A 17,618-nucleotide genomic window follows, 5' to 3' on the forward strand; every position below is an offset into this window, starting at 1 on the left:
TTTTCTGGGAATTAATGTTGTTTTTCTCATAGTAATAACAATTTTGCATTTACTGAAACAAAGTATTTAAGTCATGTTTAAAGGTATTTATTTAGGAAAGTAAAAAAAGGATGCTATTTATAAATCTACTTTTTCTCTGTTAGAAAAGAAAATGTCATATGAAGGGTTTGCAAAGTAATTTTTCTAGATACAGCTAAGATTATTGGCTTTCCTTAATCCCTGATCTAACCATGCATAGGAAGAAGACAAAAAATGATAATGGATGTACTCCCTCTTGCTAGCACATCTAATTTTTTAGTAAATTCTGTCAATTTTGCCTCTATAACATAGCTTTATTCACTATCTTTTCTCTGTACTCTCAGTATATTTTGCTTGGTTTTAATAATGTCCTAATTAGGTTCCTTCCTACAGTCTCTTTCCTAGTGGTACATTTGCACCTTGTTCTTAGAGTTACCTCTTGGTGCAGAGCTCTTATCTTGCCACTCCCAGGTTCTCAGACCACTTTTCCAATCTTTTTTTTTTCTCTTCCCCTACCATATTCTACCCACACTGAACAAAGTCTCTTCCAGAACTGAAATTCTTCTCTAAGATTTTAGTTATATAATTAACTCCAGCTTTTTAGTAAATTTTCCTTGTTTTTCTTTTCTCATTATTTTACTGATGTTCCTTTGCATAGTTCAGTATGCTCTGAACCATATTTTGTTTTTGCCTATAGAATACAACTCTATTGAGAGTTCCTTCTTCCATGCATTTGTATCTGCTTTTCAAGCCAGAGGAAACCTCTCATACTTTTCTCTGAATAGTATCCTCAAAGACCAACAAATGCCATTGTCAAGGAACAAAGACTCATCTGTCTCTGGGTGCTGAATAAATTGAGAACACAAAAAGAGCCAATTTTATTTATTTATTTATTTATTTTTTTGAGACAGAGTCTGGCTTTGTTGCCTAGGCTAGAGTGAGTGCCATGGTGTCAGCCTAGCTCACAGCAACCTCAATCTCCTGGCTCAAGCAATCCTTCTGCCTCAGCCTCCCAAGTAGCTGGGACTACAGGCATGTGCCACCATGCCCGGCTAATTTTTATTTATATATATATATATATATACATATATATGTTAGTTGGCCAATTAATTTCTTTCTATTTATAGTAGAGACGGGGTCTCGCTCTTGCTCAGGCTGGTTTCGAACTCCTGACCTCGAGCAATCCTCCCGCCTCGGCCTCCCAGAGAGCTAGGATTACAGGTGTGAGCCACCACACCCGGCCCCAATTTTATTTTTAAAATTATAAAATAATATTAACTGTACTTTGAAAATGTTTTTCCCAATAGCTGGATTGGATAATATGATAAGGCTTTTTATAACTTCCTCCTTTCCCCTCAAAAAATTTCTCCTGCCTGGGTGTGGTAGCTGACACCTGCAATCCTAGCTTTTTGGGAAGCTGAGGTGGGAGGATCACTGGAACCTAGGAGTTGAGACCAGCCTGAGCAGCATAGTGAAACCCTATCTCTCCAAAAAAAAGAGAACCAATTCTCTGGAGAAGAATTGGGAATGCAGAGCAAATACCCAGCACACTTACCATGACAGCTGCTTAGGGATTCCCTGCCTGCTTTACAGTTCTTGCCAACACTTTGTCCTGCTCAGGAGAATCCAGCACAAAAGTGATGCATTTGTAGACCCATACCTTTCTCTAGAACTGTGGTCCCTAACCCTTGTGGTACTGGTCTGTGGCCTGTTAGGAATTGGGCTGTAGATTTCCACATTGCCCCCATCTGTGGAAAAATTGTCTTCCATGAAACTTAGGAATGGGGGCTGGGGGGTGTACCATACAATAGGAGGTGAGTGAGGGCAGCTTCATCTGTATTTACAGATTTACAGCTGTTCCCCATTGCTCGCATCACAGCCTGAGCTCCACCTCTCCTCTCACCTTCCACCCCTACTCGTCCATGGAGAAACTGTCTTCCATGAAACCTGTCCCTAGTGTCTGAAAGGTTGGGGACTGCTGCTCTAAAAGGCCTGAGAGAGAGAGAAAACTAGGGCACACCAAGAGCAAATAAATAATAACTATCTGATTTTCTTCTACCCACTGTATGGTACTCAGATTCTCAGCATTAGCTAAGTTACTCTTCCCATAGGGAAAAGGTAAAGGGAGCAACTTAAAACTCTAAAATTGGTATAGCTTCTTCTTGGAGAATGGAGTGGATGTTCTATATATAATATCAAGGTGGAGGCCGGGCGCGGTGGCTCACGCCTGTAATCCTAGCTCTCTGGGAGGCCGAGGCGGGCGGATTACTCAAGGTCAGGAGTTCAAAACCAGCCTGAGCAAGAGCGAGACCCTGTCTCTACTATAAATAGAAAGAAATTAATTGGCCAACTGATATATATATAAAAAATTAGCCGGGCATGGTGGCACATGCCTGTAGTCCCAGCTACTCGGGAGGCTGAGGCAGAAGGATCGCTCGAGCCCAGGAGTTTGAGGTTGCTGTGAGCTAGGCTGACTGCCACGGCACTCACTCTAGCCTGGACAACAAAGCGAGACTCTGTCTCAAAAAAAAAAATATCAAGGTGGAGAGGTTTAATGGTTTCCTCAGTGGCATTAATTACTTTCAACAATACAGTATAATATATATGTATATATTATATATAATATGTATATATTTAGTCTCTTAGACCTTAAACTCCTTGTGGGCAGAAGGCATATTTAATTATTCCATTCTTTTCAATGTCTGATACTGTCATTTAATCGTAGTACAGATACTAGTAGGTCTGTGGGTCTCATAAGATGTTTATCAGAATCATCTTTGTAGCATTTAAACAACATGGATTCTTAGGCTTTACTCTAAACCTACTAAATTGAAACTTTGGGGTTGGGACTGTGAAACTTTGGGGTTGTATTTCATAGTTCAGCAGGTAATTCTCATTTGCATTTTTGCTTAAATGCCTTGAAATAATATTTGAATGACAGATATATGAATGGATATTTGGATAGATAGATAAAATGGGTAACAGTAAGATTTTCTGCAATGAGTTTAGTTAAATTAATGTTATAATTTACATTTATTATGAAATATAGAATGTTATTTTTAATGAAGTGGAAAATTAACCAAAATTAATTTCCTTAAAGGACATGAGGAAAATATCATGTACGGTTCATATCTGTTTTCATTTAAGCCTCAAACATATAGTATCACTGCCAGTAAGTCTATTTCTCTATATAGAAATTGAAAAAACTAATGGTGCCTTTATTTCTATCCTCCTTTCCTCTCTATAGAGGATTTTTAATCCTCTGTAGTTGTTAAGGTTTCTTGGTGATGATTGTCATTTTGGTTTTTTTTTAATTTCCCATGCCTTTTTCTTCTCTACAAAATGAAAGCACAAAAAAAAGCATATATTTTCTAAAGTTTATCAAAAACTAATAATTTGCCACATAAGCGTCAGATTTTCTGAGAACTATACCATTGCAGATATGGTTGAGGGAACCTATGAACCTTTTCCATGATTCTATTTCTCACTTTGTTTTTCCAGAGGTATTTATTTTGATGTTTATCATAAACCTGTGCTTACACTTATACACATATCTAGATAATGTTGAAGTAAACATTCTTGCAGGTGTTTCCTTGTGTAAATTTATAAGGTGTTCTCTAGGGCAGTTTTTAAAACTGGTGGTAATAGCCCATTAGTGATCATATTTAGGTCTTTAAATCTTCCAGAAGCTGATTTTTAAACTATATATTATTGTTTTATTTTTAATATTTGGATAGCTAGATGCCTCAGTACCACTCATTGAATAATATGTTCTTTTCTCACTGATTTGAAATGTCCCCTCTGTCACACATCAAGTCTCCTTCTCTATGTGTTGTTTCTGGGCCCTCTGTTTTGTTGTATTAACCTGTTTGTTCCTGCGTTGATTTTTCAGTGTCTTAATTACTATAACTTTATATAGCTTTATAATAAGTCTTTTTTTTTTTTTTTTTGAGACAGAGTGTCACTCTGTTGCCCAGGCTAGAGTGCCATGGCGTCAGCCTAGTTCACAGCAACCTCAAACTCCTGGGCTCAAGCAATCCTCCTGCCTCTGCCTCCCGGGTAGGGTAGCTGGGACTACAGGCATGCGCCACTATGCCTGGCTAATTTTTTCTATATATTTTTAGTTGTTTGGCTAATTTCTTTCTATTTTTAGTAGAGACGGGGGTCTCGCTCTTGCTCAGTCTGGTTTTGAACTCCTGAGCTCAAATGATTCTCCTGCCTCTGCCTCCCAGAGTGCTAGGATTATAGGCGTGAGCCACCATGCCCAGCCATTATAATATGTCTTGACACCTGGCAGGGTTAGTCCTTTCACTGTATTCTTTTTTAAGACTCTCCTTGATAGTTTTTAGCCCTTTGCTTTTCCATGTGAAGTTTTGGACAGCTTGTCAAATTTCATGAAAAATTCTCTTAGGATTTTGATTAATGCATTGCATTAATAGGTCAGCTGCAGGAGCATTTACATTTTCGTAATATTAATTTTTCCATCTATGAACATGTTTTTTTGGGTGGTTTTTTTTTTTTTTTTTTGAGACAAGGTCTTGCTCTGTCACCTGGGCTAGAGTGCAGTGGCGTCATAGCTCACTGCAACCTCAAAGTCCTGGGCTGGAGCAATTGATCCTCCTGCTTCAGCCTCTCGAGTAGCTGGGACTATAGGCACATGCCAGCATGCCTAGCTTATTTTTCTACTTTTGTAGAGACAGGGTCTAGCTCTTGCTCAGGTTGGTCTTTAACTCCTGATCTCAAGTGATCCTCCCTCCTCAGCCTCCCAGAGTGCTAGGATTACAGGCATTGGTTATTTACGTCTTCATTTATGTCTTTCATAATGTTTTATAATTTTCCCCATAAATATCTTACATATCTTTTTCCTAAGCCTCTTATAGTTGAATTGTTTTTAAATGGTACATTTTTAAAATTTACATTTTCTAATTTTTTATTACTGGTATCTAAAATGTTACTGCTTTTTGCATTTGAATATTAACAACCCTTGTGAACTCTTCTTAGTTCTATTACCAGTAATTTGTCTTAGGTTCTTTTAGACTTTTTATCTAGACTATCAACAGAAAGAAGCCAAACACTGTAAAAGAGATTTATTCTGAGCCAAATATGAGGCATGACCCAAAGCCATGCCCAAGTAGCCTTGAGCAAGTAGACTCGCTATTGTTGGGTTACAGTTTGGTTTTCTACATTTCTGGGAGACAGAGATTACAGTTAGAGTCATAAATCAGTACATGGAAGGCATACTTTGGTTTGGCCCAAAAAGGTGGGCCATCTTGAAGTGGGGGGTTTATAGGTTATAGGTGGGTTTAAAGATTCTTTGACTTGTAATTGGTTAAAGACATGAAGCTTTGTCTAAAGGCTTGGAATGTTTTAAGATAAGGAGCTCTGTTAATCAGAGGCCAGCCACCAGACATATATTTGTCATGTACATTGAGAACCTGCTGGTTTGTCTTGCATACCCTTAGGCCTGTAAATAGGTTACAAAGGATGCCTCCAAGTAGGGAGTGGGGCATGATGAGGCATGTCTGACCTCCCTCCTCATGGCAGGCAGTTTAGTTTTAGGATATCCCCTTGGCAAAGAGGAGGTCAGCTGGTGTGGGGGAGCCTTAAGATTTTATTTTAGTTCATGAGACCACATATTATCAATGAATCATAACACACTTATTTTTATTTCTAACCCTATGCTTTCATTCCTCCCCTCCCTCCATTTTCCTGCCCTGGATAGATTCTTATAATCTTTTTACCTCTGAAAAGAGCTATGTTAAAGGACGATAAGTTAGCTTGCCCACTCACATAATCAAAGACTATATCCGTATGGCTATAGCCTCTCAGAGAAGCATTAATGGCAGAGAGACACACGAAGACTACTAAGGCAAATACAGCTTAACCAGCAATTCATAAGTATTTATTTAACTGTTTACTGTGTGCCTTATGTGCAGTGAGATTCAGATGAAATAAGGGCTAAAGTCCTCCTGTCTTCAGGTTGCTTATGATCTGATTGGCTAATTTTTACCCTTATAAAACATTGAGAAAGCAATATATGTTAGTATATTCCTCAATACTGAGCTGTTTGCATAAAATTCAGGGTCTAAATTCCCTCCACAAAGCAGAAGATCCTTTTAACTTTTTCTTCCCTCCTCCACTCTTTATCATAACTCACAACTGAAGTGCCCTCAGCCTGTTTAGGAGACTAAGATAAGAACTTGAAAGTAAACAGATCTTGTTTAAGACATGCAAGTTAATTCTTTGGTTATCTGTGGCTATTTTTTGCTGAATATCTGTGAAATTCATTTGAAGACCCAAATGTCAGGAGTACTAGGTAAGATGACGATGTATACAGTAGTGTTTTTATGCATGATTATATTATTTTTCCTTAATAAGTAAATAATTTTGTAAGCTTTAAAAAGTGGCTATAAGGCCGGGCGCTGTGGCTCACGCCTGTAATCCTAGCTCTTGGGAGGCCGAGGCGGGCGGATTGCTCAAGGTCAGGAGTTCAAAACCAGCCTGAGCAAGAGCGAGACCCCGTCTCTACTATAAACAGAAAGAAATTAATTGGCCAACTGATATATATATATAAAAAAAAAAAAATTAGTCGGGCATAGTGGCGCATGCCTGTAGTCCCAGCTACCCGGGAGGCTGAGGCAGAAGGATCACTCGAGCCCAGGAGTTTGAGGTTGCTGTGAGCTAGGCTGACGCCACGGCACTCACTCTAGCCTGGGCAACAAAGTGAGACTCTGTCTCAAAAAAAAAAAAAAAAAAAAAAAAAAAAAGTGGCTATAAATGCATGATAGATTCAACAATGTTTATTAATTTGATTCAAAATACACATCTATGCTATGTATATAATATGTGTCACATATGACACAATAAAGTATATATTTGTATCTTTTATAGTAAACAGATTAGTATTATATGAATTATTTTGGTAGAAATTAGGCTTTAATTGACCACAAAAACTAATGAAAGATTGGTAGAATGTGAGATTAAAATCTAACACTAAGGAATGACTTATTTAGGAGACTCCTGTTATCATCATATCATGTAGAGTATGTGTCATTACATGCTTTGGTAGTTTATTTCAGTCACAGTACATTCAAGAATTAAGATTATTCTTTATTCACTTTGGTTAAGATATTTGGGCAGGACCAAATTGTTGAATATAATACTAGCTTAAAAATAAACCTGATTAACAACAGATGGAGCTTGTTCACAAGTTTCTGGGGAACATTATTTAGTTGACATGATTTAAATGAGTAAAGTTCAAGCTTATTACTCTACACTGTAGTTGCCTTCTACAATTAATTGGACTTTATGTTTTCTGTGCTTATATTTTCTGTGAAGAGTAGTATGTATTTGCAATAGCATTATTAGCAGGCAATTCTGAAGCCATAAGTATGACAAATGTTGTTTTTTTGGCCGAAACAAAAGACTTTGAGATTCTTTTATACTGATGTGTTGGAACAAATCTAGTTCTTAAAAACAAACCAAGAATTTTTAAAGTTTAAAAGCTTTGCTTTGCGTATTTCAGATGTGTGTTTAGGCTGACTCTTCATAATCTAGTTTTTGAACAGAATGAACTTGTAGAATCTTAGGTCTAGAATATTTATTTGGCAAACATTTAACTTCCTAGTATATGTCAAACATAGTATAAGGCACTGGAGAGACAAAAATGAAGTAGATTTCATCCCTCTTGTTAGACAATGCAGAGTCTAGTTTTAGAGACAGGCATTAAAAAATTACATAGTAGAGTGGAATAAGTACATAGTAATGTGTTTATAAAGTACTTTGGGAACACCAAAAAAAAGTGTATGATTGGGCTGGGGCCAGTGGCTCAGGCCTGTAATCCCAGCATTTTGTGAGGCAGAGGTGGGAGGACTGCTTGAAGCTAGGAGTTCAAGACCAGCCTGGGCAACATAATGAGACTCTGTCTCTACAAAAAATAAAAAAGCCGGATGTGGTAGCATACACCTGTTGTCCTAGGTACTCAGGAGACCGGGGCAGGAGAATCGCTTGAGCAGATATTCTGTTCAACTCTGCACGGAGCTATGATTGTACCACTACACTCCAGCCTGGGTAACAGACCAAGACAGTGTCTCTTAAAATGAACAAAAAGCATATTATTATCTTTGGGGAGTGGGGAGGCTCAAGGGAAGGTTTCACAGAAGGAATGGTGCTCAAAGAAAGATGGTTTGTCCACCAGGAAGACAGTTGAGAAAAGAGCATTCCAAGCAGAGGGAACATGAGTGAAGGTGCAGAGTGAAGCCTGTTTAGGGAACTGCAAATTGTTTGATATGTCTTGAGAACATAATACATGTAGGAGAGTGGTGGGAGATGAATCTAGAAGGGTGGGCATGAGGTAAAACATGAAGGTCTTTGCATCACACCTTTAGGCAAAAGGGAGTTATGAAGGATTATAAGAAGTCATAACCAAATTTATGTGTTTGAAGGAGATTCTGGAAGTGTTGCTGGTGCAGTTTAAATATTTCATCCATCTTTCTTGTGGCTCCTTTATGCATAGGATTTTATTGAGTCAATGAGACATCCTTTAAGGGAAAATTAGAGATTTTTTCCAGCCTCGTACTGATTACGTAACTTGTCTGGCAGAGAATAGGAAAAGCTGTAAAATTGGACCTCCTGACCAGCAGAGACATGTTACTGTTTTTTGGTAAACAGCCAGATAGAACATTTAGAAATATTGAATGAGCTTGGCAGCAAGAGGAAATACCTTAACCCAATACCTTGCGTCAAATGTCAGCCCAGAGATGAAGCTAAGCTTCATCTTAGCTAAGCTAAGCTAAGACCTTGTCCTCTTCCTTTCCTGCAGAATCACTGTGGTTGGAGGATAAACTCCCTGAGGGTTTATTTTTAGGCAGTGATATGAATTACAGGCTTAAGTTATATACTCAGACCTCTAAATATACAGAGTACAAATTGCACAACATAAGAGAAATTCGGCTGAGTAATTTCCTCTCATGTGTTAAGGCTCATAATCTTAATTTCAAAGGATTTAATAATACCACGAAATGAAGCCTAACTGGTATTATACATGCAGGTCAAAATAGGTTCAGAGAAGAAAGCAATATTATAAAAATTGCTAGGGTCCCCCCCAAACAACGGAAATTCCTGCTGCTTGCCTTTGCCACTTTTGTATTCTCATTAGATCTTAACAGCTTGGATTTCTGTGCTGAGGACCATCACTGGCCCATTCAAGGCCTTTGTGTGGTTTATAAAAAGGTAAGCCCCTTAGGAAGGGCACTTTTGTTCTATGAAAAAGGTTCACCTTCCTCCAGGAAGATGCAGGCCTGGTATATAAGCTGGATTTCTGTCTCGACTTGTTCCTTTGTATACTGTGTATACTGTATGTACTTGCACAGTATACAGAATGACCAGTTGTACCTAGTGGCCCTACTAAAGTCTCTACAACTGCAGGCCTAATTTTAATTTCTTCTTGTTCCACTTTGCGTTAATCCAGTCACTTCTTTCTTCTTAAAAAAAAAAAAAAAAGGTAGAAAATGCTGCTACTCACCTAAAATGTATGAGTGGACCTCTTTCTCTTTCCTTCTGTCACTCGTTTTGCCTTGACAGCTGTACTTCCCAGTTAGGAGTCACAGTTGTGTTGTTGGCTGATGATGGTATATAAAAGTTTTGATAAATAGGGAAAACCAGAGACAACTGTTATGGAAATCTTCTTTTAGGTAGCGTCAGGCTGTTTTTGTGTATATATTATTATTTTACATAATAATATTGTTATGTGTAAGTCATAGCACATCAGGAACCTAGCAGTTCTCCTTTCTTTTGTTCCAATGGATTTTATTGTTACTCTTTTCAATCTTGAGGCACATGGAGGTTAAAAATCAAGAAAATGTTATTGCTCTCTTAGTTGTTTCACATTCTGAAATTGTGTTGTTTTTGATTTTGGTATTCAACTTTGTTCTTTCTCTCAAATTATACTTTAGCATTTTAAAACAAATCAGGAAAAAAAAAATCATCCACAGTATGGATGGGCAGATAGTCATACAAAATATGCAAAGAATAACAGTAATTTATTAGATTCTTGATTATTTAAACAAATTAAAACAAATTATAGTAGATTCTGTTTGGAAAATAGCTAACCTTGTTGGCTGCAGGAGCTTTTCCATTTTTAATAAAACCATAAAAGGACAAGCTTCCAATTCATGTTTAAACTGCTGAAAATCACCTGGAGAATAGCTGCTGACATCAAAGTCAGATGACATTGAGACATTTGGCAGGCTGCTGCTTCTTACTGGTGTTATAAAATCTACAGTGGACAGCCTGGATTTTAAAAGAAGAGTGGCATCTTTGGAATCTTCACTAGAACCTGCTGAGGTTAAAATAGACCCAATGTTTTCTAAGTGACAAAAAATAGAATGTGCCTAGGGATAGCAAAAGTGAGGCGCAGAAAACCCACTTGGGTGGGTCTAGGCCCTAGAGAAATAGATCCAGGATCCAGGCCTGAAGTTCCAAGTTCCAGGGCTGAAGTGTCTTCTAGTTTTCTTTTCTTTTAAACTTTTAGAGCAAATCTTGCTTTGGAAGAACTTAAGTAATATGTGAATTATGAGATTGTGAAAGAAGAGGGAAGGCTTGAATCCAGTCAGATTTTTGGCCTAAAATATGTGACAATTTAGTTAAAATTAAGCATTATAGTTTCAGTGTTCTTCCAAAGAAGAACATCGTTTATGTCTATGCATGAATGTTTTAAAAGTTTTGGGTGATTGAGACAGCTAAAAACATATTTTTTTTTTTTTTTTTTGAGACAGAGTCTCGCTTGTTGACCAGGCTAGAGTGAGTGCCATGGCGTCAGCCTAGCTCACAGCAACCTCAATCTCCTGGGCTCAAGCGATCCTGCTGCCTCAGCCTCCCGAGTAGCTGGGACTACAGGCATGTGCCACCATGCCCGGCTAATTTTATATATATATTAGTTGGCCAATTAATTTCTTTCTATTTATAGTAGAGACGGGGTCTGGCTCTTGCTCAGGCTGGTTTCGAACTCCTGACCTCGAGCAATCCGCCCGCCTCAGCCTCCCAGAGAGCTAGGATTACAGGCGTGAGCCACCGCCCCCAGCTTAAAAACATATTTTTAAAAATTTATATTTACTGATTTCAAAAGGTTACAAGAAAATAAAAAGCTACTCCATGAGAGTTAGTGTGGTAATTTATGGGGTGTTTTTCTCTTCTTTTTCTTTCTTTTTTTTTTTTTTTTTTTGTTGTTGTTGCTGTGAGTCAGCATCCAATATATATGGGCTATTTTTAATGTACAATCAACATTTTATAGGAAGCTTTCTTTTAGGCACTACTTAGGCTAATTATCATTCATTAAGGGGTGTAAACTGCATATTTCAGGTATATAAGATAGTATCGTAATTTTAGTTAATTTAGGGCTGGGTTTTGGAAATATCAAGAATTTAAAAGGGCTCTGAAAATAAGTTAAAGTTATATTGCAGGCAAAATGGCCCAGAGGAAATATATAACAGGCTCTCTAAACTAGAGTTGAATAGATATTTAGATGTTTATAATGTGTTCAGTGCTCTCCTGAGGACTGTAGGAACCATCAGAAAAAAGGAAGAAAAGGAAAGAAGAAATGAGAAAGTCCCTCTACTCAAGTTGCTTTAGTCCAGCTAAACAGAAAGGTTATATATTCAGGCAATAGTTAATAAAAATGTAATTTATTAAATGTACATATTTTTCTTTTGAGTAATAATATGAAGAGCTATTTATTGAATGCTTTATATACATTAACTCATTTAATTCTCACACAACCCTATGAGGTTGATTTCATTCCCATTTTACAGCTGAGGAGCAGAAAAGATAAACTGTCTCAGGTTACATAGCTATTATAATAAATAGCAGAGTCAGTATTAGAATCCAAGCCATCTGGCTCCAAAAACCATGATTTTCAGCTTTGCTACACTGTCTTTCATAGAAGCAACAAATTTGATAATTTTTTGGAGAAAGGTTACGGGGTAATACTTGAGCTGAGTGTTAAAAAAGAGAATGTGTGTTCCCGGGTAGCATGGGGCAAGGGAGCAGAAGAGTAGTTTATATGTACAGAAGACACAGAAGCTAGAGCCTTGAGTAAAGAATGCATTTGACAATGATAATAATAGTGAAAATTATTTTGCACCATGTACCAAGTACTGTGCCTTCACAGATCTTTCAATTAATCCTTACAACAACTCTGTGAAATCAATAATATTATCCTTAGTATATCTGGATAGTAAGTGGCAAGTCTTAGGGTTGTGAGCCAAATGCTGGCTGGCTGACTCCAAAGCCCAGGCCTTTACCCATTGCATTGTATGAGAAGTGGGAGTGTTGTGGCCATACCCCCAGCTAGAACTGAGAGGTTTGTTTGTTTTAGTAATTACTGGAAAATAACATTGGATAGTTCGATGGTCAGAGATTATGGAAAGCTTTGAAAAACCAGATGAGGAGCCATTGAAGCCAGAGCAGTAGCCATTTGATTAGAAAGTGGCTTTTTTTCCTAGTTACAATAAAACATTCATTGAGCATAATTAGGCTAGTCTTATCTACTAATTCCATATGTTAAATGAAATTGAATGGTCTGTGAAAGTATTAGAATGCCTGGACATATAGTAGTCACTCAACAAATGTAAGTTGAATCCAGGCACAGTGGTTCACACTTATAATCCCAGCACTTTGGGAGGCCAAGGTGGGAGGCCTCCTCAAGACCAGGAGTTTGAGACTAGCCTGGGTAACATAATAAGACCCTGTCTCTAAAAAAAAATTAGCTGGGCATGGTGTTACATGTCTGTAGTCTTAGCTACTTGGCAGGCTGAGACGGGTTGATCACATGAACCCAGGTTCAAGATTACATTGAGCTATGATCGAGCCATTGCACTCCAACCTGGGCAACAGAGACCCTCGTCTCTTAAAAAAAAAAAAAAAAAAAGTAAGTTGAATCTTCTAAAGAACTTGTAATCTCTTTGTACTACAGATAAGATATGAAAAAGGAATGCTGTAACAACACTGTCCAAGAGAAATATAGTGAGCCACAAATGTAATTTTAAGATTTCTAATAGCCACATTGAAAGCTAAAATTAAACAGGTAAAATTACTTTTAGTAATGTATTTCCTCAAACCTGTTAACAATATGTATTAGTCAGATATTTTATATTTTTTGGTACTAAGTCTTCAAAAGCCATTGTGGATTTTATACTTATAGCACATCTCATTTCATGTGTTTAATAGACACATGTAGCTAATAGCTACCAGGACTCCATAGTTTTATAATGTGGAATCTGGTATCCTGAGTTTGAATCCTGCCATTGTATTTCTTTCTAAATATGGAACAGTTACTTAACCTCTTTATGCCTGAGCTTCCTGATACATAAAATTAGAAAACTAATAGTATCTACCTCAAAGGATATGGGAATTAAATAAGATAATATATGTAACTTGGTATCTGGCAAATAGTGAATGCAAAATAATTGTGTATTTTAATGAATTCCATCACACTTTTATTGTTATTAAATAGCATGCATCTCTTAGTTTCTATGTCTTCTCCTTCCTGAAAGTATTTGATCATTCCCACCTAAACATTCTCACTTAAAATTCTAAACCAATCAGTAACTAGCAAAGAATGATTGATGAGGTAGGAGGAAAAAGGTTATGAGTGGGGGCCATGTGTGGTGGCTCATGCCTATAAACCTGCCACTCTGGGAGGCCAAAGTAGGAGGATCTCTCAAGCTCAGGAGTTGAGACTAGACTGAGCAAGAGGGAGACCCCATCTCTACAAAAATAGAAAAATTAGCCGGGCGTAGTGATGCGCACTTGTAGTCCTAGCTATTTGGGAGGCTGAGACAGGAGGATTGCTTAAGTCCAGGAATTTGAGGTTGCAGTGAGCTGTGATGATGCCACTACACTCTACTTGTGGTGACAGAGTGAGACTCTTTGTCTCAAAAAAAAAAAAAAAAAAAAAGGTTGAGTGGTATCTGCTTGGCATTTGTGCACTGCTGCTGCTATTGGTATTCCCCACAGGGTGCAGATAAATTGTTTTCAATTTGCTATTATATGTAACACATCACGTCTTTTGACTTTTGAATCTAGCATCATTATAGGTGCTTCCTCAATCAGGGAATAAAATTCATATCTAATAATATAATAATTTATAGCTTCATTGCCAACACTGAAATACAGGATGCATTTATTGTCTTACCCATCCTTCTCCCCACCTTGGAAGCTCTGATTGAACCTTTTCTATTCTCAGCCCTTTGGGGCCAAAACATATAGCCAGTATTGGTTTTTTTTCTTTGCTTCTGTTAAACCCTTACATAAAAGTGCACAAAATAAAATGTACAGTGATTTATCACACATTCCTGTGTAACTGTCATGTAGATCAAAACATATAATATTGCCAACTCCACAGGTCTCCTTTTACCCCCTCCTAATCAGTACCCCTGCCACTCATCCCCAAAGCTAACCACTGTCCTGATGCTCATGCTAATTATTATAATGCTTTCTAGCTTTTCTTTATAGTTTTATCAACTAAACGTGTAGCCCTGATCACTGTAGCTTAGTTTTGACTGGTTTTGAATTTCGTATGAATGAAATCATGAATATAATTCTTTGTTCAACATATTTCAAGATTCATCCACATTCTTTTCTTCTTTTTTTTTTTTTTTTTTTCTTTTTTGTTTGGTACCAGAAGCAGCAAACAGATCATCCACATTCTTACAAGTAGCAGCAATTCATTCATTTTCACTGTTTTATGGTATTTCATTATATGAATATACTACAGTTTGTTTATATATTCTATGGTAAATAGACAGTTGTTTGTTTTTTTTTTCCAGTTTGGAGCCATTATAAACAGTATTGTTATGACTATTCTTATGCATATAAGTTTGCATTTTTGTAAAATACACCCAAAGGTAGAATTGCTAGGTCATAGGGAATGCAATCTTGAACTTTCCTAGATAATGCCAGACTTTCCAAAGTGGTTCTACCAGTTGTATCCACCAGTGGTGTGTGAGAATTTCTACTGCTATACATCTTTGACAAAAAATTGTCATTTTTCCCCCTAATTTTTAGTCCTCTAGTAGATGCATAATGGTACATCATTGTGGTTTTAGCATTTCTTCCTGCTAAGAAAAATTTGGCAAGAAGTATCTGAAAATATGAAATAAGGTGAAGCCTTTGGTTTTTAATTTTTATGCTGTCCCTGTCTTTCAATATCACAATCTAGAGTTGATGATACTTTTTAGAAAGAGTATTTTAAATTTTAATTGGATGCATTGAAAGCAGTTAGTTTGGGATGTTGCCCAAGATTCTTTCTTTATACTTTTTATTGGCTTACCTAAAAAACAGATGCATTATTTCTTTTCATAACTATTAAAAATGCTATTCCAGGAATCATAACAATTACTGAAGTGTAAGAGGTATGGTCTGTGGTTTATGGACTTGAATTTAATCAGTAAATCTTTCCAGTTCCTCTGGAATTGAGCCATTTTTCTTTGTTAGATTTTTTAAAAAATAAAGTACAACCATAGTAACTGATCTGATGACATTGAGTAGCTTGTTACTGTTGACTGAAGTAAAACAGATTTTTAACAGCTTATGGGTAATGTCTGAAAGGTAAAGTGACACCAGATGAACGTCTGTGTTCCACTGTGAAAATAGCAAAAGGCAATGGAACCAAGAGTTAATTCACTTGTAAATTTAATCCTACTTTAATAATGCTTTGGTATTATGAAAATTGTACTGTGATTTCTTTTTGCACAGTAATACTAAGAATGGAAAATAATTAAGATGATGAAAGTTTGAAAGTTGTAAATACTGATAAAATTTTGTAAATAAGCTCAAAGTGTGTATTTTAGCACACTTTGAAAAGAGAATTATGGGAATTTTTCTGGATAATTGAGTATCCAGAAACTCCAGTTTTTATACGATTTATAATTATCTTGTTTTACTCTCGAGTTTGATAGCAAAGTATAAATTTCTAAAATTTTTTTTTTTTTGACACAGAGTCTCACTGTGTTGCCCTGGCTAGAGTGCTATGGCATCAGCCTATCTCACAGCAACCTCTCGAACTCCTGGGCTCAAACACTCCTTCTGCCTCAGCCTCCTGAGTAGCTGGGACTATAGGCATGTGCCACCCTGCCTGGCTAATTTTTTCTATATATTTTTAGTTGGCCAATTAATTTTTTTTCTATTTGTAGTAGAGACGGGGTCTCACTGTTGCTCAGGTTGGTTGGTTTGGAACTCCTGACCTTGAACAATCCAAATGCGTTGGCCTCCCAGAGTGCTAGGATTACAGGCATGAGCCACCACACCCGGCCTCTAAAATATTTTTGAAATAGAATAATTTAACCTCATTTCTCTTTTTGTGGGGGACAGAGTCTCGCTCTGTCACCCAGGCTAGAGTGCAGTGGCATCATCATAGCTCACTGCAACTAGAAACTCCAGGGCTCAAGCAATCCTCCTGCCTCAGTCTCCCCAGTGGCACTATAGGCACACACCACCACGCCTGGCTAATTTTTTCCATTTTTAGTGGAGATAGGGTCTCACTCTTGCTCATGCTGGTCTTAAACTCCTGGCCTCAAGCAATCATTCCCCCTCAGGCTCCTAGAGTGCTAGGATTACAGGCAGTAGCCATCTAGCCCAGCCTAACCTCAGATTTTGTCCTATAACTAGTCATTTAATAGTTGGAGGAATTTTTAAGCTCGAAAGTTTTAGGTACTTTAAAAGGATTGATGTAAACTTCATTTGAAGACAATTATAACTTAAACTTGGAAGGCAACTATTTAAAATGTAAAATCTAGTCCCACCAAACATAAAGTAGGGAAAAAATATGCTGCATGGAGGATAGTAAGAATGAACCTTGTACCAATTGTGGCTTATTCTCTCTTCTGCTTGGCTTAGAGCTTGGAATATAATTGTACAACTTTTGAGTTTAAACTAAATTAATGGTTTGGATTAAAAAAACTCCACACTTCCTGTATAGAGTCACAAATTGTATTTTCTGATACTTAGGGATTTTAAACAGAACTTGAAAGATTTCTGGTAAAGGTAATGAATTTTATTTTGGGAAAAATGATGGAATGGAAATTTGAATAAATGAAAACCAAGGAGATTTCTGGTTTCGTTTAAAGGAGATAAAGTGTCTGACTAATTTAGCAGATTGAGAACCAAAATTTCAAAAGTCTGTATATATTTTATTCTTTGCTTTTTCATAGTTGTGAGAAATTTTGAAGTATATCACTTGTTTGCTACAATGTAGTTACATATGTGGGCAAGTAAAGTATTGATTTGAAATTTTAATGTTAACAGATTCCTAATAATAGTATGTGAAGATATTCTCACCCACATTCAAAATGCTATGTATTGCTAATAGACAGCCTGTCTTGGTATGGCCAGATTAACAATTTCCAAACAATTACATTTTTACAGCTCTTTAAAATTATTGGGGCAGTTATATTTGACCCCCAAGTCAGCAGAGTAAACATCAGTGACCTCGATATGATCTTTTTTTAGCTGTTCAGTCTTTTCAAGTAGGCCTTAAAGCCTTAAAAACTCACAAATTTCCTCTTGAATTGTTTTAATTGATCAGCTTATCACAAGTGACTGGC

General features: G+C 37.0%; 1 protein-coding gene across 2 annotated transcripts in view; it reads left to right on the forward strand.

Annotated features, from left to right (window-relative positions):
* The window catches only part of MIGA1 (mitoguardin 1), an 81,585-nt gene that overhangs the window by 41,142 nt on the left and 22,825 nt on the right, over nucleotides 1-17,618 (forward strand). The gene's annotated exons all lie outside the window — the stretch shown is intronic.

Source organism: Microcebus murinus, chromosome 2 (genome assembly GCF_040939455.1).
Source record: "Microcebus murinus isolate Inina chromosome 2, M.murinus_Inina_mat1.0, whole genome shotgun sequence".
Classification (NCBI taxonomy): domain Eukaryota; kingdom Metazoa; phylum Chordata; class Mammalia; order Primates; family Cheirogaleidae; genus Microcebus; species Microcebus murinus.